Source organism: Stegodyphus dumicola, chromosome 8, assembly GCF_044657685.1.
Source record: "Stegodyphus dumicola isolate Sdum_Otavi_A_Nest chromosome 8, ASM4465768v1".
Classification (NCBI taxonomy): domain Eukaryota; kingdom Metazoa; phylum Arthropoda; class Arachnida; order Araneae; family Eresidae; genus Stegodyphus; species Stegodyphus dumicola.
The window spans coordinates 183,573,861-183,600,548 of NC_140775.1; the positions used below are offsets into that span (position 1 = coordinate 183,573,861).

The 26,688-nt window shown below is 34.7% G+C and overlaps 1 protein-coding gene across 2 annotated transcripts in view; it reads left to right on the plus strand.

Moving 5' to 3' along the window:
* Positions 1 to 26,688, plus strand: part of LOC118192136 (serine/threonine-protein kinase BRSK2-like) — a 320,182-nt gene that overhangs the window by 115,587 nt on the left and 177,907 nt on the right. The window contains exon 1 of one of the 2 annotated variants that reach the window (XM_085822812.1): positions 24,690 to 24,999. The exons of the other annotated variant lie outside the window; for it this stretch is intronic. The gene's annotated coding sequence lies outside the window, so the exon portion shown is untranslated. Of the gene's footprint in view, positions 1 to 24,689; positions 25,000 to 26,688 lie in introns of those variants that run through there. 2 annotated transcript variants of the gene reach the window in all.

The following is a 26,688-nucleotide window of genomic DNA, read 5'->3' on the forward strand; positions in this document are numbered from 1 at the left end:
ACTTCGATTTAATCCTGTAAGATGTTTTCACCTTCCTTTCTGCATGCCTTCCTGCTATAATGGTAGCACATTATAGCTACCATTATAGCATTTATATTATAGCTACCATATTATCTCGGCGTGTATTCGAGAAGTGCAGGTTCGAGTCCTGGCAAAGTCATTGCTCACTTTTCATGTCTTCTGCTTTTCATTCTGCCATTTTTCATGCTTCAAAATAACCTAATGAGTGTACAGTGGCGCCCGAACTAAAAGGGGGTGAATGATGATTTTTCAACACCACAATTTGGCGACTGAGTCCCCTAATTTCCAGCTGCACTTTAAAAACGGAAAAAGGGGAGAATATATGGTGTTTTCTCCCTCCTTTCTACATGCTTTCATGCTGTAGCGGTAGCACACTTGAAGAGTAATCTAGAATTCCAGGTTCCAGTCCCGGTCAGGACATTGCACATTTTTTATGTCTTCTGCTTCAAAATAACCTAATGACTCTACAATGTAAACAACGTTTAACAAATTAAGGTGTCTGACTAAATACCCAAATGTTTAATACTGTAATGAGCTAATATTAAATCATTTATTGAGTGTAATCAGTTAAGTGACTTAGAAAGGTTTTTCAACTTATATGGATAAATTTTTAGCCCAAAGGGGCAATTTGCCCTGAAGGACTATTAATTTCGTTTTGGCATTTTGCGCCAAAATCTTTAAAAGGGTGTATCACTTTTCAAATCCTTGCCACCATATAATATCCCCCTCTTTTATGTTTAAAAAAATTAAATAATGAAGAATCCGCAGAAATTGATGTATGTTTCTCGCATACATCAATTTATGTGGAACATCAATTGTTTAAAATTGTAATTTATGCGCATACATCAATTGTTTAAAACGACGGTACCTAGAGCCATCAAAATTTGAATAACGTAATCTCCCATAGAATATGGGCATGTGGAAGCCCTGATTTGAATTTGAAATTTGTTTTCTTATCGATTTCAGATTCTGTAACACTTCAACGAATTTTTGATTGAAAAAACTGGTACTTTTCCGTTTCGCCGGCCCAAATCTCGCCAAGCAGACTTTATTAGCGAAATAATCAGTATACGCATAAAAAATTTTAACCAATGTTAGTTCTAAGAATTTTTTATTTTGAAGGCGTAAACATTTTAATATGGTTTAAAATTTTGTAAAAAGCCAATAAATAAAGACAATCAATTTGTAAAAAGACATTAATTTAAGAATTTACTATGCTTTCATGGTTCAAAATCCTGATTCGCCACCGCATATTACGTGACCCCAAGTGATTTCTATCTCACGTAAACTACGCTACAAAAATCTAATTCTCTCAGTAATTATCTACATTAATTTCAAGTTAAAGCTTAAATTAATCTTATGGAATACAAGTTTAAATGCAAGAATTATTTCCATTCGTACGAATAGCTTATTCAAAAATTATGTAAAACCGCAGTGCTTTACTTCGCTAGTGCATTCTCATTAGATTTGATGAATTTAACCCTTGATTTGCCTTCTCTATATTTTCGCCTTCATAGTCTTAGGGCACAAAATTTAACTATCTTGTAAAAATTCTATGTAATTATATGCCAGTATTGAAAGAAACAGTGAATCTGTTAAGAAATGGCTGCAACTTGTTTTGAAAATGAGCGGGTAAAACGTTACCAGCGAAGGTATTCCGTTTAGCATCAGTTGTACCATTATTGGCGACTTTATCGATTGTGCCGGGAAAACGGAAAAGTACCAAAAACCTAAGTGACCTCAAAGCGAGCAATGGCAACACTGTACGAAAAAAATACATATTTATATCCAGCGCGCGAGTATCGGAAATTCTAAAGATATGCTCATTTTAAAATTAATTTGCGATATTGCTATTGAACTGAATTTTATATTTCGATTACGTAGAACATGGTACATAATAAATAAAGGTAAATCACAAAACGTTAAAAAACATCCCTTTGGATGCAATTTAAAATCTGAAACCTGTCAGATTTTTTTTTTTTAAAATTTTTAAATCAACATTTGAATTTCTTTAACTCTTCGATGCCAGGAAATATAAAAATTCAAGTAAACCCTCATCGGGATTTGAACGACGATCCTTCGATTACCAGATGGACATACTAGCACTTATACCTTGATAATACTTATGAGGAAACGAGGTAGTTACTTACTTATATTCCAATATATCGTATACTAAGAAGATTGGGCATCATTTTATCGGAATACTTTATAGTTCTGGAACTCTCCACTCGCACAGCTTTTCACAGTATCAAAGAGTACAATCAGTAATTATTCTTCAAACTACTAAGAACGTTAAACACAACGCAGTGCAAAGGTAACTCGAAGATATCTCAATGCTCCGATTTACGCTGAACTAACACCTGAGAGCAGGTGCTCCATGGGGTCTTGCATAGTTTTCACCCGGCAGCAGAGATATTTCTAGTACTTTCTGCTTCTCGAAATTACTGGGAGGCGTATGAGGGTTGGAGCTACATATAGCATCAATTACAGTTATTCAGTTACAATACCCATTACAACAATTATACATGAACTGGACCAAAATGACTCTCGCCAAATTTAGAGACAAAAATTAATCGCCAAAAGCATCGCCAGTTTGACGATATCTTGCGAATTTAGCGACATATCCCATTTACTCCACGTTAAATAGACTTGCTCCTGTATTCCTACTTTTCCGGCAAAGCTTTGCTTCTCTAGATGTTCACGTTACATTATACAAAGAAAAAATATGATGTATACACCACATAACTTCCTTCTACGGAATATTAAATAATATCTGTTTTTGCCTGCATTTTATTTAAATTTATTTCCTCGAATTTCATTAGAGATATATTTCTCATTCAATTAATTCAGTTCTCACTTCGTGGCAAGGCAAAAATACATGGAAACTCAAAATATCTTCACTAAAAATTGAAAGATATAGAAAAACATAAAACACTAATTACAGTTAAAATAATTAAAAAAAAAAACAATTTTAACAATTAAAATTGCAGTTTCTACTCAAAACCCATGCCATTGGGCCAGGAGACAAGAAGGCAAATTTTCCGGTGCACAAAACTAAAAGTTTCGTTTTGGTTCCACCCGGCAAAAAGACACTGAAGGTGCAGAAAGACTTAATTCACTATTCTATTAAGTTTCAAATATAAACAAATATAGCTGTTATGATAAAAGAATTAGGCTTAGCCGCACTTTAAACAATTTTTAAATTGTTGATAATTCTATAGCTATTGCATGCAGATTAACTAAAGGCATAAAAATTTTAACCTATAGATAAAACAACATAATTCAATCATTTTTAAAGCAAAAAATGCACAATTTACAAATGTATAAGAATAAAAAGACTGAGCTCACGGAGCCGAATAACAGATTGCGTATGCCAGGTTCACAGCTACATGTTACAGCAGTCCTATATACAAAATTTCAACGTACTGAGGTTACTCGTTTATTAGTCATGCGAGATGCATACGTACGTACGTATAGATGCAACGAAAAATCTCTTCTAAATCCATTTTAAACAGTTTTATAATGCCGTTTGAGGAAAAAGAGTCCCTTATCCTGTCCTTACTTATAGATGCCAAGCAAAAAAATCGTTAAATTTTATTTGATAGCGGACAAAATGGATATTTTCGTTGAAATATGGTACCCGGAATTTTTTTGTTATTACAATACTTCCTTTATTTCATACAGGTATAAGATATGTCTCACGTCTTCTTAGCATGCCTTCGTGGTTTAGTGGTCAGCACACTCGGCGTGTATTCGAGAAGTTCGTTGTTCAAGTCCCGGCGATTGCATTTCTCACTTTTCTTCTCTCCTGCATCGAAATAACCTAATGACTCTACGCAAGGAAGTAAAAATGCTACAATTTTACTAAAAATATTTGCATATCTAGAAAATTCGTAGCATCACACATATTAAAACAAAGTATACCATAAATATACAAGATGCTTTTAGTTTCTTTAAGTCTCTCAAGGAAAGGCTCCAGGTTTACGTGCTTTAAAAAAACAGCAACGATAATAACAACAGTGATTCAAAATGTGGCAGAACTTCAGTGATAACGCAAAAGCAATTTTTCAGGCATTTAAGAAAGCAAAGTTAAATGTACTTTATAAAGTACACTTAAAGAAGAGCATTATAAAGCAGTAACTAAGAAAAATATAAAACAATTGTCTTTTTCGAGATTTATTACGACATTTCCTTAGACGTATGAAATTATACCCGAAGCGGGGAAACCGCATTTTATTCAAATGATTATGGCATTGTTTTTGTTGCAAATGTCTGCCTTTTTGTTCACCGTTCTTTTATTTCAGGAAATACACTCTAAAATATTGTTTAAAGTTGTGTGCAGCGAATTTATTCTAAATAAGACTAAAGGAAAACCATTATTTCATGGAAGCGGAATTCCAAGCTACTGAATAATTTTATACAATGCGTATTCTTCTCATTAGCGTTTACAATAATTATTTATTCAATATTTTTAATTTATGCATAGTTTTATATAGTATTCCTCGTACATTTACGACGCATAGATTTAAATTAAAATGTATTTCAAATATTTTATGAAATAACTATTATTTAGACCGTGAAAATAATATAACCTTGTAGAATGTGCATTTTTTTTCTTTAAAAAACTGATTGACTTATGTTGTTCTTATCTTCCGGTTAGGTTTTTAAGCCCTTAGTAAATCTGTATGCAATATTTTTAGAATTATCAACAATTTAAAAGTTGTTTAAGTGCCATTAAGCCTAACAATTTTTGCCACGGCGTTGTTAGTTTGTTGTTAATGTTGCTAATTTACAATTGAAACAGCAGAATACTAGATTTGTTGCCAATCTAGAGAAAGTAAACTTCGCAATAACAAAGATAACGCCTTCTTTTATTATTGCGAATTAAATCATGCTTAATCCATTCTAGAATTTATTCGAGGTAATAAGTGTTTAAGATTTACTATATAATTTTCAATACAGACATCTTGAGTTTTTATGTATTTTTGCCTTGTCGCGAAGTGAGAACTGAATTAATTGAATGAGAAATACTCAATCGTCTGTGAAAAACTGTTTCTTTTTTGTTTTGATTGCTTAATTTCTTTTATACATCGTTTTAGCTTTATTATAGTATTTGAACAGAACATGTGGCAACGATTAGATAATTCTTAAGATGATATAAATTTTGTGCATTCTGAGTTAAAGAATGAATGAAATGTAACGCTGTTAAATGAACCTAGAGCCAGAGTGTCGCTATGGTAAACAAATATAGTGAATTTTAAAGAGTGCATTTATTCTATTGTGGTTTATGCGCTATCGACGAAGTAGATTTAATCGAATCCAATATGTTTAAATGAAATGCAAGAAAAAATGGGTATAATTTAATATTTCTTACAAGGAAGTTATGTGGTGCTTACATCAGATTTTTTAAAATAATCTTTGCTATTAAAATCTCTTCCCGTCTGCTTGTTCGTTTGTTTGTGTCATTATCTCCTTCGGAACGGGGGGAGGGCAGAAGTTGGAGTTCGATAGAGGTACCCTCGGATTCCAAAATTTGTGGAAAGCCATTTCGACAATTTCTATCTTAATGCCACTTTAATTAGCGGAGATGTTAATTAAAAACTCTGGTAACATTAATTTTCGCACTTATTTTTCCAATTGGCAACAGTCTCTCTCGCTGGAGATTTGCTGTTGGACTTCGAAATGTGTTGCCACTGCTGGGTTTCAAATCGTACAGTTTGTTAATCAACAATTTGTAAGTTTTACAAAATATGAAATAAAATAGCATTTTCAAACATTAAACATAGTATTATTATTATATAAGTATTATTATTATACTTTAACGCTGAAGAAAGTACGCGATGGCATGTAACGTCACTGTATGGCGAAAATGCTTCGTTAATATGAGCATTTTAAATACACTCATGTCCATAAATTAAGGTTAATGCAAAATGAGGCAAAGGAAGAAGTAGAAGCAAAAGAAATTTGACTTATTTGTAAAGCTTATTTATTAAACAAAAGGTAAAGAGCAAAAAAGGATGCTATATGTTTGATATTATTAAAAAATTAGCGATTTTTTAATCCCTGGAGCAAATAACAAAAATAACCTATTTACAAAAAACCAATATTACATGGTTGGTATGATTGTTAATACATTGTATGTCTCCCAGACAATGCAATACAGTCCGTACAACGCCTAGACATGCTGAATATCAAATTATCGATCTGATCTTGGGGAATATTACACCACTCAAAACACAATGCTCTCCGAAGTTCCGGTAGACATGTAGGAGGAGGTTGACGGGCTGCAACTCGTTGGCCAAGCATGTCCCACACGTGCTCTACTGGATTCAAGTCCGGTGAGAATGCTGGTCAGTCCATACGGGTGATATCCTCCGATTGAAGGCATTCGCTTACGATGTTCCCAAGGTGAGGACGGGCGTTGTCATCCATAAACACAAATTGTGCGCCCATGGCGTACATATACAAACAAACGTACATGTTGTTCCAGAATGACATCCCGATAGATTTGGCTTGTCATGGTTCCAATTTGAACATGCAGGTCAGTTCTGGAACCCAGAATAATTCCATCCCACACGAGCACTCCTGCACCACCGTAACGGTGTCGTTCAATGATGTTTTCTTGGTGGTAACGGGTACCTGGAGTTCTCCATATGAAAGTCCGGTGAGAATCAGACTGCACGCTAAACCTGGACTCGTCGGAAAACATCACACAAGCCCACTGTTGCGGTGTCCACAATGCATGCTCTCTACTCCAGGCTAACCGCAGGCGACAGTGAGTTGCAGTAACTGGAACGCATCTGACAGGTCTACTGGCATATAGACCTATCTGCCCTAAGCGTCTGTACACGGTCTGCCTTGAAATTGTCGTACCAGTGGCTGAAGAGAGCTGATGAGACAGGTCTGAGGCTGTCCTCCGCCTGTTTCTTTCGGCAGTAACTGCCAAATACCGGTCCTCATTCGGCGTTGTAACTCTGGGGCGACCTGTGCTGTAACGTCTACTCACATTACCATTATCTTCGAATCGTTGCCAAAGCCTGGAGATGACACTCTGGGCAATTCCAACTTCGTCTGATACTTCCAGTTGGGTACGCCCACATTCCAGACGGCCGATAATTCTACCACGTAAAAAATCATCCTAATGCGTCCTTTGTGTCATAACTATTCGGTTATTGCACTGAAATGATTATAAAGCGCCTGCGAACAATTTTACTTCTTTGCCTGTATTCCTTATATATCACTTTCTTACACTCTCGTCATTGTGACGTACCATCGGTGTCGTCTGCTTACTTCCTGAAATTTGCATATGATTCTTGAAGATGTGTGTAGTGATTTTAAAGGTGATATATTTATTTTAGAGTTCGATTTCCGCGTGACTCCGAATTATCCTTAATTTATGGACATGAGTGTATATAGCTCTGTTTGAAAATTTTTCGCTTCTGATTAGTATAATTTACACGATACCACGTTAATGCTTTTATTAATACTGAGAAAACTTTCTATGTATACCTGAAATAAAAATGTATGAAAACCGTTTCAGCATAAATGAAATCTGTTCATTCCTTCCAAGGAACAACAGTAGAAACATTAGATTATTTCGAAGCAGGAGATATGAAAAATATGCGATGCTCTCCCCGGAACTCGAACCTCGGACCTCTGGAATACGTGCCGAGTATGCAGACCATTACACCACGAAGGTATGCTAAGAACGGTGGATAGATAGATCCTCATACAACCAATTTGTAAATACGTTTTTTTTTTTTTTTTTTTTTTTTTTTTTGTTTTTGTTACCAAACTAGAAAATAAAACTTTTGACACTTCAGGTTAATACGTATATGCGTATTATATATTATATAATATGTATATAGTACGTATATTCGTATATTAATGTATATGTTACCGTGAAAGACTGAAATTGGAGAATGTCGACTTTCACCGGAGAATATCAACATTCACCAAATACGTCGGTGAAAGACCGAATATTGGACTACATTCTTGTACATTCGGAACCTCACCGGTGTATGTCGAAAATCACAGATATGCTCTGGTGAAAGTCGAAAAGACAGGTCATAAAGTGCCATAATAGTTTAAGTTGTTGCAATAATAAGATTTGAATCACATAATTTAGTAAGTTTTTTATGACTGTTATTTTATTTTCTCATTTAGAACGTAGTGAATAATTAAGTAAGTTTTTAACTTCTACTATTTTCCTTTCTCATTTTGAATGTATTGTGTGTGTTAGGTTCTCATGTTCTTAAGTTCTTATTTCAAGTCGCAAGTGCGTTTATTCGCGACTGAATTACGGAGAAGAAAATATAATATTGTTATATGTTCAACATTCACCTTTAGTACATGGTGAATGTCGACATTGACCGGTGTAAGTCAGAAATAAGAGTATTTGGAAAATATTTCGGACATGCACCAAGAGACTATGTGAATATTGACATTCACCGGTAAAAGTCGACATTCTCCAGATTTCGGTGTTTCACCGTAACATATATATTGTTATATTAAATTAAACCATGACCTCATACCGTTATTTTGAGGCAAGAGACATGATAAATGAGCCTTGCCCTCGCTGGGAGTCGAACCTGGACCTCTCGAATACGCGCCGAGTGTGCTAACCGTTGCACCACGAAGGCATGCTGGAAGGTGTGAGAAAATACCTTATAATACGTATTAACCTGAAGTGTCAAAAGTTTTCAAAAGTGTCACGTTTCGTTTCCTGGTTTGGCAACAAAAACCTATTTACGAATTGGTTGTACACGGTATTTCTCCCGCGTGCTTAGCATGCCTTCGTGGTGTAGTGGTCAGCACACTCGCCGCGTATTCGGGAGGCCCGAGGTTTGAGTTCCTGGGTAGGGCACCTAGAACAACCTCTAAACAACCTAATGTCTCTACAGTTGTTTCTTGGAAAGAATCAGCTGATTTCATTCATACTGAAAGGTTTTGACACATTTTCTTTTAAGTGTACACAGAACTTATAAGTTTTCCTTTGGCCGCAGCCTGTTCATCTGGCGGGCCTGTCCGCTAGTGTGACTCAAAAATCTGATTATGGACTGGATAACTTAGATTACGACAAAGCTATGTCTGCCTAAAGATATGGATGCCTTTGCGGAAGACTTTTGAAGAGAAATGGCTCATATTTCTGCTATAATTAGGGAAAACAAAAACAAACCAAAAAATAACGTTTCGTAAAAAAACTTGAATATAGAGAAAAAATTATCCTTCAACTCCTCTGTATCGGGATCTCTTGAAGGGAAAAGGATACCAACTTTGAACTTTTTGTATTCTTCTATTAATATTTTTAAAAATATGTGTATGGATGTTTTCTTAACTAAAAACACACAATTATAAAAAATAAACTGCTAAAATCGAAGGAGATAAGAAAATAAAATGTGTAAACTTTAGGAATGCAACGCTATTTTTATTTTCTACAGAATACTATTTTTTCTCACAGAATACTATTTCTCAACCTTTAATAATACCTTTTCGGAACGAAAATATAACATGCAGAATCTTAAATTTTGTGCATTTGTTCATATATAAATTTTATTCATTTGTATTTTTATTATTAGTTATGCTTAACAATATAGTCATTTTCAATTAGTAATTTTTCATACTTTTATAACAGCTGTAAGGTACATTTTAATTTCATAACAGTCATTTTAATTTCAATTTTATTCAATTTGATAGGAAATATCAATTCTTGTTTCCACCTAGAACTCCCTACCAGAATAAGTTTTTAGAATGAAATTAAGTATAGCGACTTCACAGTTTAACTAGCGTGCATGCTGGCTCTGACGGAAGTCGGCTTATACAAGTTTAAGAATAACTCAACTCCGCTGAATAATAATTGCTAGATGATCAACGTTAGCTGCGTGGCCTTCAGCCAGGCAGGACACGTTCTGATTTTACCCTCTAAAATCTTCCTTTAAATACTCTCTACTTAAACTAGTTGGTTAGAAACTTAAATGCTATTTTACAAATTTAATATGGTTTACTTAATTTTATAAATATAATTTCAAAAGAATGAATTAATTAGTTCTAGATTAATCTTAGATTCTAGATACAATCTCCCAAAAAGCTTTAAGGGGTGTTGGAACCCCAAAATCTTCCAAAAATTGTGATTTCGGATTTTTCATTTTCAAATTCTCTACACTTTTATCTTTCTAAAAATACCATTCTTTAATTTCTATGAAAATTAAAACGGTAAAAAATCTAGTTTTAATTTACCATCAACTGCTTTGATTTGATCAATGAGGATTTTTACATAAAAATGCGTTTTTCTCCAAACGTGATTTTTTTTAATACTCGATGTACCTTTTCTCAGGAACTACTGCTCACAGGTATCTAAAATTTTTATGGCTTATTTGTTAGGTTAGGTATTTGTTAGCTAACGAAATGAGCTTTTGTGAATGAAATAAACTTGGAATTTTTTTTTTTTTTTTATTATTTATTTATTTATTTATTTATTTTTTTTTTATGTGTGTGAGAAAAGTGATAAATTTTACTATGCCTAACAAAATAGTCTGTAAATTACTCTAAAATTCAAAATGCTTCAAAAGCTCATTTCAGTATAATCAGATAGGTATACTTTAATTACACAAAAAATTTCAAGCGTGTATCTTCAGCAGATTTTGAGAAAAGGTACATCGAAAATGGCCAATTTAACAATTTAACAAAAGGGTTGCTGAAACCCCTTAAATTTTTTAGGTGTGTTAATTACAATTTTCTTCATCTTTTTGTTCTAATTTGGGTTTTTGATTTTGATCAAGGAAAAAAAAAAGATTAGAAAATGAATAAAAAAATAAAAAGAATAAATAAAAGAACCAGAATATTAAATATGGATCACGAAATAAGAGCAGAATTATCATTTTTACCCCTAAACATAAATGAAGTTATCGAAAATGAACTATCTCAAATTTCCCGTTAAATGTAATTTGAAATTTATCATTAGAATGTAAGGTGTGTTTTAATTTTATAACAGCTGTTTTAATTTTGAAACCCTTTCCTTTCAGTTCTTCTTTCCACTTACAACTCCCTACAGGAATGAATTTTTAGAAAGGCGTTGAATGCAAATGAGTTAGAAGAAGTATTTAAGGAAGTTTCAACTTACTTCGTGAGAGAGAGCTAGAAATCCTGAGTAGTACGTGTTTGCCTTCGGGCTGTCTGTCTTAAAGCTGTTACGCTCGGCCGTATTATTGCAGGCCTTTTGATATACGCCGGCTAGTTTAAATTAAGGGCCAACTACGTTAGCTGCTTGTGTTTAGCTTCGGCTAAGTCTCCTTCAGTTTGCTATAGTTTGGTTTCTTATTTATTATGCTGAGTTAAAGCTCGAATGGAGGCTTTGTTGTAAGCCCGAGAAAGGGCCAACTGTTATTCTTATTTGAGTAAAATAAAGGGTAGTTTAACCCTTCTTGAGTATGCATCTGAACTCAAGTATAAATCGCTAAACAGCTCACGAGGTTCCTCAACTTTCAGCATAGACAAAAAGAGTGAGGAATCCTACACAACAATAATACTCACATGTGGTTAGCTAAGAAATTTTTAATAATCGTTAAGACTAGGCCGAAACTGATTTCAACAATTCATCAAAATATCATTTTTTCCAAACGTAATTTCTTCCTATAAATTACGGGCTTATTCCGAGCTGTGCCCCGTTGTTTTATATTATGCCACTTGGCTAAATACCCCATTTTGGGGTGTGAAGACTCGCTGTCGGGTCTACAGAATTCTATTTATCTAATAGCAGTTTCGAACAATATTCTTGAACCCTGTAATCAATTTCCATCACTAAGGACCTACTTCTTTTTTTACAATTTTTAACATTGCAGCTCCAAATGATTTGGTCATTAATATATGGTTTCAGGTTCTGTCCATTTTTGCATATTCGTTTTCAGGTAAAAGATTTCTTGAGAAAAATGGTGTGGCATCTACCTCTTTACTTCGTAAATTAAAGATTGTTAACTGCATATTCACAGAAAAACATATAAATATTTAAAAAGAAAAGAAAAGAAAAATATCTGAAAGGTTTCAGATTTTAAATTACGTCCAAAGGGCCGTTTTTTTAACGTCTTGTGTATTACCTTTATTTATCAAATATCATGTTCTTTGCACTTAAACCATAAACTTCAGTTCAACAGCAATGTCGCAAAATAGTTTTGTTGAGCATATCTTTAAAATTTCCGATACACAGTTCCACTCGCTGGTGATAAGATTTCCCCCCCCCTAGAGTGTAGCTATCGCTCGCTTTTAAATCGTGGAGTTCGTTAATCAAAAATTCATTAAAATATTACAAAATATGAAATCGATAATAAAACAAAGTCCGAATTTCAAATTTGGGCTTTCAGATACCCATATTGGCAGGAGGATTACATCATTCAAAATTGGATGGCTCTAGGTACCGTTGTTTTACCAGAATGCGAGAAACATACATACATTTATGCAGATTCTTCATTATTTAACTTCTTCAAATATAATACAGGGCGATAGTATTTGGTGGCAACGATTTAAAAAGTCATACAGTCAAAAAATTTTCAACGCAAAATCGCAAAACGAAAACAATAGTCCTTCAGGAACAAAGCCCCTTTGGACTAAAAAAAAAAAAAAAAAAAAAAAAAGAGAGAGAGAGAGAGAGAAAGAAAATCTGAAATATTTCAGATTTTAAATTACCTCTAAAGGGGCGTTTTTTTCACATTTTGTGTGTTCCATTTATAGATTAAAAATCACATTCTTCGCACTTAAACCATAAAATTCAATTCAACAGCAATATCGCAAAATAGTTTTAAAATGAGCATATCTTTAGAATTTCCGATACAGAGACTTACGCGTTGGAGATAAAAATATTTTTTTCTGTACAACGTTGCCATTGCTCATTTTGAAATCCTTGAGTTTGTTAAAGAATAATTCGTTAAAGTTTTACAAAATAGGAAATCGATAATAAAACAAATTCCAAATTTCAAATTTGGTCTTCCACATGCCCGTGTTTGTAAGAGGATTACGTCACTCAAACTTCGATGGCTCTATGCACCGTTGTTTTATCACAATGCGAAAAATATGCATGCATTTATGCAGATTTTTCATTATTTAATTTCTTTAAATATAACACAGGGTGATAATACTTTGTGGGAACAGTTTGGAAAGTGATTCGCTGTTTATAGTGAATCGACGCAAAATCGCAAAACGAAAAAAAAAATAGTCCTTTAGGGACAAATCCCCTTTGGACTAAAAACAATACGAATTCAAAAACCTTAGCAAAAATGAAACACGGTGCTAGTATAAGATCACGTGGCGAAAGCAAAAATTTAACACGATGCTAATATAAGTACGCTTGGGCAGGTACAAAAAACACGGGGAGAAATGTCTCGGTTGATTGGCGATTCACTCTCGGGAGCTGCTATAGTAAGAAAGTACCGAAAATTTTAATATGTCCCGAACTAGAAAATGAAAGACGCTTTTTCTATATAATCAGAGCTCCTTTTGCCATTTTGTATTTACCTCATTTTCTTATGTTTATGCCTGCACGTTGTTGATGGAAATTGTCAGAAGTGCGTAAAGTAGTTGAATGTTATTTACTCGACTTACCAAGATTTCAGTTTCAAAATATTTATGGGGATATCTTGATTGCCACCATTTCTAATCCGCAGTATTGAATGACGCGTTTCACAAGCTGCTAATTCTTTCGTTATGTTATCACCGCAAACGATCTTCCGTATCTTCTTCATAGCAGTAACAACAAATTTATCTGATTCGCGATCGTGAGAAGTCATCATCAACATCAACAATTCTTCGTTACTTCCAATGGAACTTCAAGCGATCAGTTCCTTCTATGCTGCATTGATACCAAAAGAGATAAATTTGTAAATAATGATTCCAAAAACAAGGTCAAGCTTCTTTAAACGCAAAATTTTATGATAATTTTAATGGCCGTGAAACAATATACTGCATTTTATCGCGTGTTCCCCTTTCAGCAGGAGTGCCAGTTGAACAGATGAATATCCTAAAACAAATAAACTACCTTATTCACTATCAACATTTTTTTCCTACTTTCCTTTCATTGAACTTTCACCTTGCTTTCAACCCTTTAACTGTCAAGTTATTTTGATGATTTGGGTACACAAATTGTCAAATTTTTTTATTGGAAAAACCAAATGTAGCCGAAATAAACATCTCCCGATATATATTCGGGTATGACAATACAATGCACTCAAAAAAAAAAAAAAAAAATTACTCCGAGAAATACTCGGGCGTGACATTTTCGAACACCAGTGCTGTGCCCGAGATAATCTCGGGCATGACAGTTAAAAGGTTAATTTAAAAGTTTTGAAGTTTGTTTTGCAAATATTTTAAATCTAAAGAGTTTCATCACCTCACTGTAGAGACATTAGGATTTTTTTTGGAGGCCAGAGAAATGAAAAATTAGCAACCGCCTTCACCGGGAATCGAACCACGGACCTCTGGAATACCGGCCCAGCGTGCTGAACACTACACCACGAAGGCACGCTAGGGAATTGGGAGAAATACCTTATAAACTCCCCTTTTTAAAGGGCGACTAGGGTTTTAGGGGACCTAGTCGCCAAATCCTGGGTGTGGAGAATCATCATCTACAACCGTTTTTTTAGTTCGGGCGCCACTTGTAGAGTCATTAGGTTAATTGGAAGCAGAAAAGATGAAAAATATGCAACTGCCTTCGCCGAGAATCGAACCACGGACCTCTGGAATACCGACCCAGCGTGCTGAACCACTACACCACGAAGGCACGCTAGGGAAGTGGGAGAAATACCTTATATACTCCCCTTTTTAAAGGGCGACTAGGGTTTTAGGGGACCTAGTCGCCAACTTCTGGGTGCGAAGAATCATCATCCACAACCCTTTTAGTTCGGGCGTCACTTGTCAGTAGGATTATTTTAGAAGCAGAAAAGAGGAAAAATATCAAATCCCTTCGCCGGGAACCGAACCACGGACCTCTGAAATACCGGCCCAGCGTGCTACCGTTACACCCCGAAGGCACGCTAGGGAAGTGGGAGAAATACCTTATACAAAATTTAAAATAAAAATTTGCTATCGCTAGTCCACTGAATAAACACGACAAAGAGCAATAATGTCGAAAACAGAAAAGAAATAAATATTTTGGTGCTACTTGAGAACTATTTTGTTATATACTACCAGTTGTGTAGATTGAAGATAAAATAATTAATATAAACAGCTTAAGAATGTGATGTATCATTATAGATGTCACGTGTCCTGTGTCGTAACCACCAAACGTGTTCAAGAAATTAAAACGCGATGAGAAGACCAAAAATTAAAAAAAAGAAAGAAAAAAAGAAAAAGGAAAAAAATCTGAAAGCTTTCAGATTTTATATTACGCCCAAAGGGGAGTTTATTTAGCATTTTGTGTGTTACCTTTTATTAAATATTATGTTCTTTTCACTTAAACCGCATTAAATTCAATTCAACAGCAATATCATATCACAAAATATTTAAAAACAGCATACCTTTAGAATTTCCAATAGCTGGAGATGAAATCGTTTCTTTTTTCTGCATAGTGTTGCCACTGCTCGCTTAGAAATCGTTGAGTTTGTTGATCAAAAATTCGTTAAAATTTTACAAAATACGAAATAGATAATAAAAAATTCTAAATTCAAAATTTGGACTTCCAGGGGCCCATGTTCGACTGGAGGATTACGTTTTTCAAAATTTGATGGCTCTAGGTACCGTCGTTTTTACACAATGTTAAAAACATGCATGCATTCATGCAGAATCTTCATTACTTAATTTCTTTGAATATAATGCAGGAAAATAATATTTGGTGGCAACATTCTGAAAAGTGATTCAGACTTTTACAGTGATCCAACGGAAAATCCCGTTTTGAGACTAAAAGCCCTTCTGAGCTAACGCTCCTTTCAGCTAACAATAAAATAACAAACTACTACATCGAAAATAGTTTTTTCGTTGTAGAAAGTACTGGACATTTATTCTTGATTTATTTAATACATACTAAAATGCTGTTTTTTGATAGTCAAATTAGACGTTTTCGTGATCAACTTAATACATATCTAATTGCAGTCGACTTAGAAAATAATTATGTCAGAGAATAATACTGTAAATTGTCTTTTTGTGTGTATATGTGGGATGATATATTCGTCCAAGATAACTTTTATATCATTCTTCCACAAATTTCTATTTTCTATGTTTAAGCTTTGTGCATTCATATAAAGAGTTGATTAGATTTGGGGTAAAATTGGACAAACGAAAGTGGTGCTTTGCTCTAAGCCCTCAGCAGGTTTCAATGGACAACTGGAAGTAGTACTCTATTTGAAGGTCCTAACAGTTTTTAATGAAAACGTATATTAAAATATAGTCCACAGTTTTTCAGTTTTAGTATATGGAAAGAACCTGTTAAATTTTGACTAAAAAGTAGTACTTGATTTGGAGATCTCAACACAATTTTGTAAAAAAATATATTATGATATAATCTAGGGGTAATTAACTTTTTATACCTACCACCTCCTCTTTATAGGTAGTAAAATTTCCTTACCACAGACCGGTTTCGCAGTAACTTAGTTTAGCATAAATGAAAAGTAATTTTTTCAGTGGAGGCTTAAAATATATATTTGTAATAATAAAATTCCATAGTCAAGAATACACTTAAAATTCTAACTGTATTTTCTTTTCATTTTTAATGGCGGCGGTCTCTTATTTGAAAGTACGTGGAATTAAATCCACAGCCCCGTAGTCAAGTTGTTTTTCCCGCCTTTTCTACACGTACAGTTTTAGAATGTTCTGGAAGTATTTTAAAGTGAACTGGATTGGCTGACGAGGCTGACGTCATTTCTTGGAAGCTCCGCCTTTCCAAAGGCTATAAAAGGACTCGCAAAACGAATATCGGGGCTTTTCTTTTAATGCAACGATGCAGTAAACTTCATACAAAAAGTTATTAGTAATTCTTTTTATTTACTCCGGATATCTGATTTTGTAACTGCTATTTCTCCTGACCAATAATAAATGGATCCTTTTTTTTAAACTTACCGTCTGATAATTTAAGCTACGACTACATTTATGATTCTTCAACAATCTATTTATTCCTGACAAAAGCTGGTACATCATATATATATATATATATATATATATATATATATAACTCACTCATCATATATATATACATATATAACACGGATATTGAACTCACGGAGCCGAGTAACAGAATCCATATATATATATATATATATATATATATATAATAATTTATTTCCTAAACAGTATTGATTAATTGATTATATATGTGATGTACCAGCTTTAGTCGTAGCTTAAATTATCAAACGATAAGTTTAAAAACAACAGGATCCATTTATTATTATTCAGGAGAAAATAGCAGTTACAAAATCAGATATCCGGAGTAAATAAAAAGAATTACTAATAACTTTTTGTATGAAGTTTACTGCATCGTGACATTTAAGAAAAAGAGAACCATTAAAAATGAAAAGAACATACAGTTAGAATTTAAGTGTATTCTTGACTATGGAATTTTATTATTAGAAATATATATATATACCCATATCACATATGGAATTGCCATTTGGGCCAGCAAAAATAAAAACAAATACATCATTATTTTGTTAGTTTCATTATGTTTGTTTTAGAATGTTCTGGAAGTATTTTAAAGTGAACTGGATTGGCTGACGAGGCTGACGTCATTTCTTGGAAGCTCCGCCTTTCCAAAGGCTATAAAAGGACTCGCAAAACGAATATCGGGGCTTTTCTTTTAATGCAACGATGCAGTAAACTTCATACAAAAAGTTATTAGTAATTCTTTTTATTTACTCCGGATATCTGATTTTGTAACTGCTATTTCTACTGAATAATAATAAATGGATCCTTTGTTTTTTAAACTTATCGTCTGATTATTTAAGCTACGACTACATCTATATTTCTTCAACGATCTATTTATTCTGGACAAAAGCTGATACATCACATATATATACGTAGATAGCCAAATTTATCGATTTATTTATACTTTGCTTATATTTATAAGAGAAAGGAAATATATATCCCTGTTAGCTAGCCGAGACAACGGTTCCAACAAACTGTTTCGGCTATGAAACCTTCAATGGTAGGAAAAGGAGGAGTTCGTTTCTCGGAAAATTTTCTCCTAGCCTCACTCTTTGTCCAAATGTGATAATCCCATTATGCATGCAAAATTCACTGAACAACACTTAAGAGAAGTGGAAAAGCCTTATGGAAACCTGAAAGAGAGCTGCGGCAAAAGAATGGAATTTCATTATTGGATGGACAACCCTGTACCGCCCACCATTAAACCTTAAATCGCATACTGGACGCGTAAGCTTAAGCATACTCCACGCGTATTCGAGAGTTCCAGGATTCGAATCCAGATGAAGGCATTGCACATTTTTCACATCTCCTGTTTTTTTTTTTTTTTAAGAAAAAAAAAAAAAAAAAAAACTAATGGTTCTACAAGTGGCGCTCGAACTAAAAGATGGTGGATTATAATTCGTCACCACCAAGATTTGGCGATTCTGTTCCCTTATCCCCAGTCATTCCAAGGAGTATATAAGGTATATTATTCCTCCTTTCCGTATTACTTCGTGGTGTAATTGGAAGTATACTCGGTGCGCATTCGGAAAGTCTGGAGTTCGGGGACCGGCAAGGGCACTGCACATTTTACACGTCTCCTGCCTCCCCTCCCAAAAAAAAAAAAACTCATTGTTTTACAAATACACTTTGGCCCTTACAGAATAAGTTAAACTCTTGTAACACTTGGTAACCCTTATAAAGCATGGCAACACGGTTTCATTCTACCACGTCAATGAATGGGCGCTAAACCTCTTATAACACTTTATATATACACGTATTTCAATAGCACGATTTTTGTTCTAAACAGTTACAAAATTAAGTTACGTATTACACAACATGGCTCGAAGTACACAATAACAATCTATTTATTTGCGCACACAAAAACAAAACAAATTCCGGGAATATACCGTATTCTTTCACATCGAAAATCTTTTAAAATAGCCGCCTAGATGGCAAAGTGGTTGGTGACTCTGACTGCCATACCGAAGAACCCGGTTTCGAATCCCTGAGAGGGCATGGGTATAAAATGTCCATCCCTTCATAGGAGACACGGTGACCACTTATTATGTGCCTCCATAATAAAATGACCAACGCTTCTGGCCTTAGTCGTGGCGAAAACCTGAAACGGCTAGTGCCCGCCATTAAAAAAAATTGAATCGTGCCCATCATTTACTCAGTATGTATCATGTGCTTTAAGTGTTTAGTTGGTAGACTGCATAAATTACCTGTGATTTTGGAAGAAACTTTTTTGAAAATGTTTTGGGTACGTGTTACAAATTAGCTTCGTCGTCTTTAGGAGTAATTATTGTGAAATTATATTGTTACATGCATACGGGTTCGCAGTGCACACAGAACCGACAATATATTGACAAAATTTATTTTACCAAAAGTTAAACTCTACCGGTCTGGAATTTTTCTCGAAAGTACGCGTACAGCTCTTCTCAGAACAACAGAGCAAAATCAGTAAGTACCGCTTCAAACTGCAAACGTCAGACACAAAACAAGAACGTTAAACACAATACAGTGCATAGCGCATCTAAAGAGCGAAATTCGCACGGAGATCTCTCAGTACTCCGAACTCAAATCTGAAGTAAAATCACGGTCTCTCTGCTTTTATATAATTTTAGTTTTCCCACGACCGCAGAGAAATTTCCAGTACCTTCGATTTCTTGAAAATTGCTGGAAGACATATACAGTTAAGTTACATAGGGCCGGATATGGTTACAGCTACACAGTGATAGGGCCACTTATAGTCACACATGAGTGGGATTAAAATGCCGCCAAATGGCTGCAAAGTTTGGTTAAACTAGCAATATCTCTCCAAATTTGGCGACAAAAGTTAGTCGCGAAAACCATCGTCAGCTTGGCGCTATCTCACCAAATAGCCATTTATCTCAGTATTAAGGGCCCACCAGCGGCCGAGCGGTAAAGTCGCAGAATACTGGTAGTTCGGTCCGAGGTTCGAATGCCGCGAACGGGCTGGCTGCAGGGTGTTTTCGTGGTTTTCCCCATGTACAACATGTATACGAGACAGTTTCCCTTAGAAAGTCCTCCGCGAAGGCATCCTTCCCCTTAGGAAGATAGCCCTAGTGTGCTTTGCCATAATTAAATACACCAAACACACCTCAGTATTAAGTGGAGCTGCCCTGTAACCTTATTTTTTTCGCCTTATTTTTAATCTGTTTTATTTTTCCGTCGAAGATTCACTCTCTCGAGGCCTTTCATGTTAAACTGTGCAGAGATACTACCGTTTTACATTTAATTTCACTAAAATTATTTGCATATATGCAAAATTTCGTAGCAATATCTCAGTCCCAAACTATGTCGGAAAGTAAGAGAACGATTTTTGAGAGAAAATTAACTTCTTTGGAGATGAAAAATACAAATTTTGAATCCTTAAAAGGAGAAAAGGCATCCGACGTTGCAAAAAGGCTGAATTCAAGTGAGGCATCAATGAGAATCATAATTTTTTTTTAAAAAGCTTTTGGGACTCATCTCTCCATTTTGTATTGGTTGTTAGTTTCGTTTAACACGGTTTCGCACAACACGGGAATTTTTAGGAACCTAACTATCATCCTTATCCCTACTAATATTATAAATGCGAATGTGAGTTTGTTTATTTGTTACGCTTTCACACCATTATTACTTAGCCGATCCTCATGAAATTTTCAAAAAATATTTTTGGTATATTAGAAAAGGTTATAGGCTATAAAATGTCTTCGTAAGCTTTTAATTAGGCGAGATATTCATTAAAAACTACTTTTTCCCTACATTTTTCACTTACTTTGTTGCGTTTATTCCTATTAAAGGGATTCGGCTACGCGCCAATTTATATTTTCGCAAATATCTATGGAACGGAGGTTAGTTGAATTTCCAGACACATATCCCCTGAATCCATCGGTACCATTCTCATCTTCGTACGACTTTAATCAGCTGAGATATTAATTAAAAACTCTGAAAACGCTAATTTGAATGCGATTCAATAGCGACATTAGGGATCTTTTCTTGAGTCTTCCCGTGTGGGTCCAATAAATTGGTGATAAAAATTATAACTTTTGATCTAATTATCCAAATTTCTCGAAATTCAGAAACTTGTGTCTGAATGATAGAAACGATGGTGATGTAACTGTTTTTGTCGCTTAATTATTTCCAGCTTAATCACAGATGAAACAATACTCCGCTTGATATTGTTAACTCTTTGTTGACAGGCAGCGATTCGGAGGGCGGGGGCAGCTGATATCCGGTCGATTGTTGGGTTGGAGAAAAGGTTCACGGATTTACACGTGGAAAATCATTTTAAAATTAATAACTTCTAATTAACTTACCGACTTGAAACTATTATCAACATTTCGATTTTTGTGATATATTTAATGTTTTGTTTCGTACTTTTTTAAAGGTCTATTCATTCGCGTTATATATTTCTGTTATTGGTGCTTGAAAAATTGCGTTTACATTTTATATTTTTTACATTTTACTGTATGCGATAAAAACTATTGTTTTATCATTTTAAGGCGCTCGAGTGTTCTTTATTTCTAAAAATAACCCTTTGTTCAAGCGTAAATACAAAATATCCGCGGCCTATAGGTATTGAAGAAGGGCAGTATTACAGAAATTTTACGCGGAGTGTATTTTTAAAATTCACGCGGAGTTGAAACTTATTTAAGGTTATCAACGCGAGCGAAGCCGAGGGTAAAGCTAGTGTTATATAAGGGATATTTGTATACAATGATCTGAAACATATACAAGGAGCTGAGAAAACAACAACCACGCAAAATGCAGGAATATCTTATAACACACAGTTCATAGTATTACTTCTGGTGTTAAGCAATTAAACATTTCATCACATCTATAAAAACAGAGGCAAGGCGAGGACACAACATCTTATCACGAAACCGGAAGGGAAAATATTCTATCTCCTGATCAGTATGTTCCATGTGGTTCACGGCCCCAATCTATCTACCAAAGCTATAGAGAGATTCTGGGGGTAATTTAGCAGGGGAAGGACTGCCCTGTTTATTGCTTGATGGCCGTTCCCTACTCTCCCGTTGATGGCTTGATGGGAGAGCTAATCATCACGTTCATAACTCATCTGCGTCCTAGGCGCCTCTGTACTGGTAGGGTTTCTTTCGTTCTTTATTTTGACATTTTGTCGTATTAAAAAAATGAATGTTGATGGATTAAACAGAACTCTTTATTTCACGAAAAAATGTAGTACTAGGGTAAGTAGAATTATTTTATTAAAATTCAGAAGATGGTAATTCTAAGAAATATTATTTTTAGCCGAAAAGGCGTTAGCCCAGAAGGGTTGTTAATTTCGTTTAGGCATTTTGTGGGGTTTCACTATAAACGGCGTTTTCTTTTCAGATTGTTGCCACCAAATTTACGGCCCTGTGTTATATTTAAATAAATTAAATAATGAAGAATATGCAAACATGTGTGTATGTTTCTCGCATTGTGAAAAAACTACGGTACCTAGAGACATAAAATTTTGAATAACGTAGTCCTCACTCGAATATGGGCATCTGGAAGCCCAGATTTGGAATTTGTTTTATTATTTACTTCATATATTGTAAAACTTTAACGAATTTTTGATTAACAAACTCAACGATTTCAAAGCGAGTAATGGCAACACTGTACGGGAAAAAAAATTATTTCCAGCGCGCGAAACTGTGTATCGGAAATTCTAGAGCTATGTTTAAAAGGTATTTCTCCCGCCTTTCTAGCGTGTCTTCGTGGTGTAGTGGTCAGCACACTGAGCCGGTATTTCAGAGGTCCGTGGTTGGATTCCCGGAGAAGGCGATTGCTAATTTTTCATCTTGTCTGCTTCCTAAAAATAATCTAATGTCTTTACAGTGACGCTCGAACTAAAAGGGTGTTGCATGAGGATTCTCCACACCCAGGATTTGGCGATTGGGTCCCCTGAAACCCCAGTCGCCCTTTAAAAAGGGCCAAATTTACGGCCCTGTGTTATATTTAAATAAATTAAATAATGAAGAATATGCAAACATGTATGTATGTTTCTCGCATTGTGAAAAAACTACGGTACCTAGAGACATAAAATTTTGAATAACGTAGTCCTCACTCGAATATGGGCATCTGGAAGCCACCAATTTTACGGCCCTGTGTTATATTTAAATAATATATAAGGCATTTCTTCCGCTTTCTTGGCATGCCTTCGTAGTGTAGTGGTCAGCACAATGAGCCGGTATTTCAGAGGTCCGTGGTTCGATTCCCGGCGAAGGCGGTTGCTAATTTTCCACGTCTTCCAGCTTCAAAATAAAAATAATGTCTCTACAGTAGTGCCAGAACTAAAAAGGTGTTGAATGATGATTCTCCTCACGCAGGATTTGGTGATTGGGTCCCCTAAAACGGTTCTGGCTACTTCAGGACACTTAGGGACCGTCAGATTTTCCCGTGGTACTGAATCATTCCCAACTTGTGCCAAAAGTAAAAACCATGAAGACACTGCCCAACATCTACTTAGTTATGTTTGCCTTGGAGAGTGAGGATCTGATCAAAAGATCTAATTTCGTGTTGGAAGTCATCAAGGCGAATGAATTTATGTAGCTGATCTGATTCAGATCAGAGGTATTAGTAAAAGAAAAGAGAAGAAGAATTTCCCTCCACAAAATGATGGAGGTAGATCATTGTCTTTAGGAAAGATCTTATTATTTCTTTGTCTCTAAGCACCACTCAGTTCTACTTCAGACACACTATGTCTCTTTCAGTCAGCACTTTTTCAGTGTGATTTTTTTGTTTCGTACCTTCTAAAGTGAGTCATAGCATTGTCATTGAATATGCTCATTCCGTAGTTGCTTGCTATTGCATTTTTTCTTCTTTCTTTTTGATGACGTGTCTTGCACTATCACCTATTATTTAGCTTTTCTTGCCTTTTTATTGAACTCATTCCTTCTGCAATCTCTCCATGTCTTCATTGTTAATTTCCTGGTCCATGGGTTCTATTGTACTGTAAGTCACTGCCAGGCTTCGTTAATGAAAGTTAAGCAATGGGAAATATTGATAAGATGTATATGTTACCGTGAAAGACCGAAATTGGAGAATGTCGACTTTCACCGGAGAATATCAACATTCACCAAATACGTCGTGAAAGACCGAATATTTCACTATATTCTTGTATATTCGGACCCTCACCAGTTTATGTCGACAATCACAGATATGCTCTGGTGAAAGTCGAAAAGAGAGGTCATAAAGTGCCATAATAGTTTAACTTGTTGCAATAAATAAGATTTGAATCACATAATTTAGTAAGTTTTTTATGACTGTTATTTTATTTTCTCATTTAGAACGTTCTTAGAATTACCATCTTCTGAATTTTAATAAAATAATTCTACTTACCCTAGTACTACATTTTTTCGTGAAATAAAGATTTCTGTTTAATCCATCAAGATTCTTTTTTTTAATACGACAAAATGTCAAAATAAAGAACGAAAGAAACCCTACCAGTACAGAGGCGCCTAGGACGCAGATGAGTTATGAACGTGATGATTAGCTCTCCCATCAAGCCATCAACGGGAAAGTAGGGAACGGCCATCAAGCAATAAACAGGGCAGTCCTTCCCCTGCTAAATTACCCCCAGAATCTCTCTGTAGCTTTGGTAGATACATTGGGGCCGTGAACCACATGGAACATACTGATCAGGAGATGGAATATTTTTCCTTCCGGTTTCGTGATATGATGTTGTGTCCTCGCCTTGCCTCTGTTTTTATAGATGTGATGAAATGTTTAATTGCTTAATACCAGAAGTAATACTATGAACTGTGTGTTATAAGATATTCCTACATTTTGCGTGGTTGTTGTTTTCTCAGCTCCTTGTATACGTTTCAGATCATTGTATACAGATATCATTGTATACTGAATAATTAAGTAAGTTTTTAACTTCTATTATTTTCCTTTCTTATTTTGAATGTATTGTGTGTTTTAGGTTCTCATGTTCTTAAGTTCTTATTTCAAGTCTCAAGTGCGTTTATTCGCGACTGAATTACGGAGAAGAAAATATAATATTGTTATATATTCAACATTCACCAGTCATCGTGAATGAACATATAACAGGACATTGTGTTATGAACATATTGACATGGTGTTATGAACATATAAGACATGGTGTTATGAACATATAACACCAGTCATGGTGAATCACCATGACTGGTGTTATATGGTCATGGTGAATGTTGACACCAGTCATGGTGAATGTCGAACCAGTCATGGTGAATGTCGACATTGACCTGTGTAAGTCAGAAATAAGAGTATTTGGAAAATATTTCGGACATACACCAAGAGACTATGTGAATGTTGACATTCACCGGTGAACGTCGACATTCTCCAGATTTCGGTGTTTCACCGTAACATATATAGAAGAAAACATTTTTTTTTTTTTTTCAGTTGAGAAAGAACCCAATAAACCGATTAGCAGCTACGAAGATAATTTCTAATAATTTTTTCTCCAGGGTAACCAATATTATCAGAATGGAAGCGCTATGAAGACAGAGCTGTTGTAAGAAATAATACGTTCCTATAATTATTTATAAACAAACATATGTATCTTTCTTTATGCGTCAAAGAAAAATTTAATAAATAAGAGACACAAACTTGATTGTCATTATTTGTGGTTAACTTTTGCTCCACTTGGTAGATGTTCTTCGAAAGCTTTCATAATCTGTTTTTTTTTTCCCTGTTTAAATTAAAGCAAATTATTTAAAAATTAATTAAACATTTCGGAATAATTTTAAACAAATATCAGAAATATCATAAAGTGTAATCAACAAAAATCAACAAAAATGTCTTATATGTATAAAACTTTTGATTTCAGATAGAAAATACCATATATTCCGGCGTATATCGCGCCTCCATAATTTCAAACTACATTTTCAATTTTTAGGCATATTCGCCATATAACGAGCACCCTTTTCTTTGCGAAGAAACCTGAATGACAGCATGTGCGATGACTTTTGAACTCATTTATCCGAAGATTTTTCCCAGGCATTCGAGCAACTGCGTACTAAAATGACAAGCGATAAGGGAAACACCATGGGGAGAACATGCTTGAGGAAGTAAATAGTTCTGGAAATAGGGTGGGTTGTATTTAATGGTGTGCACAAGAATGTTTTTCTAAGGTTCCGAGATAAGGAGGGCATGGTTTAGGATATGAATGTATTTCCGACCCCAATGATTTCTCTTAATTACGAGTCAGACATTTTCTCTTTCTGTAGTCATTTGAAGTGAACATCGAAGGGTTTAGTAAATCGCGTTTGCTTCTCGTTCAAATATAATTTATCTAGTGTTCCTTTAAGGGGACTCATACACCTTAAAACTCATAAGATCTTCGAATATGTGACTGTTGCAAGAAATGAAATAACTATTTTTTTTTAAAGCAATTACTTCCAACTTTTTTACAGCTGACTACATAATATAGCTGCTTTCTGAAATAGTCATCAGAAAGTTTGTATTGCCACAAATATTTTTATAATTTAATCCGCTTTGTGACAACATTTTTTGTCATGTTTCCAACTTGCGCGCACAGTTTAAAACATTCTGTTGCATAATTTAATTCCATAT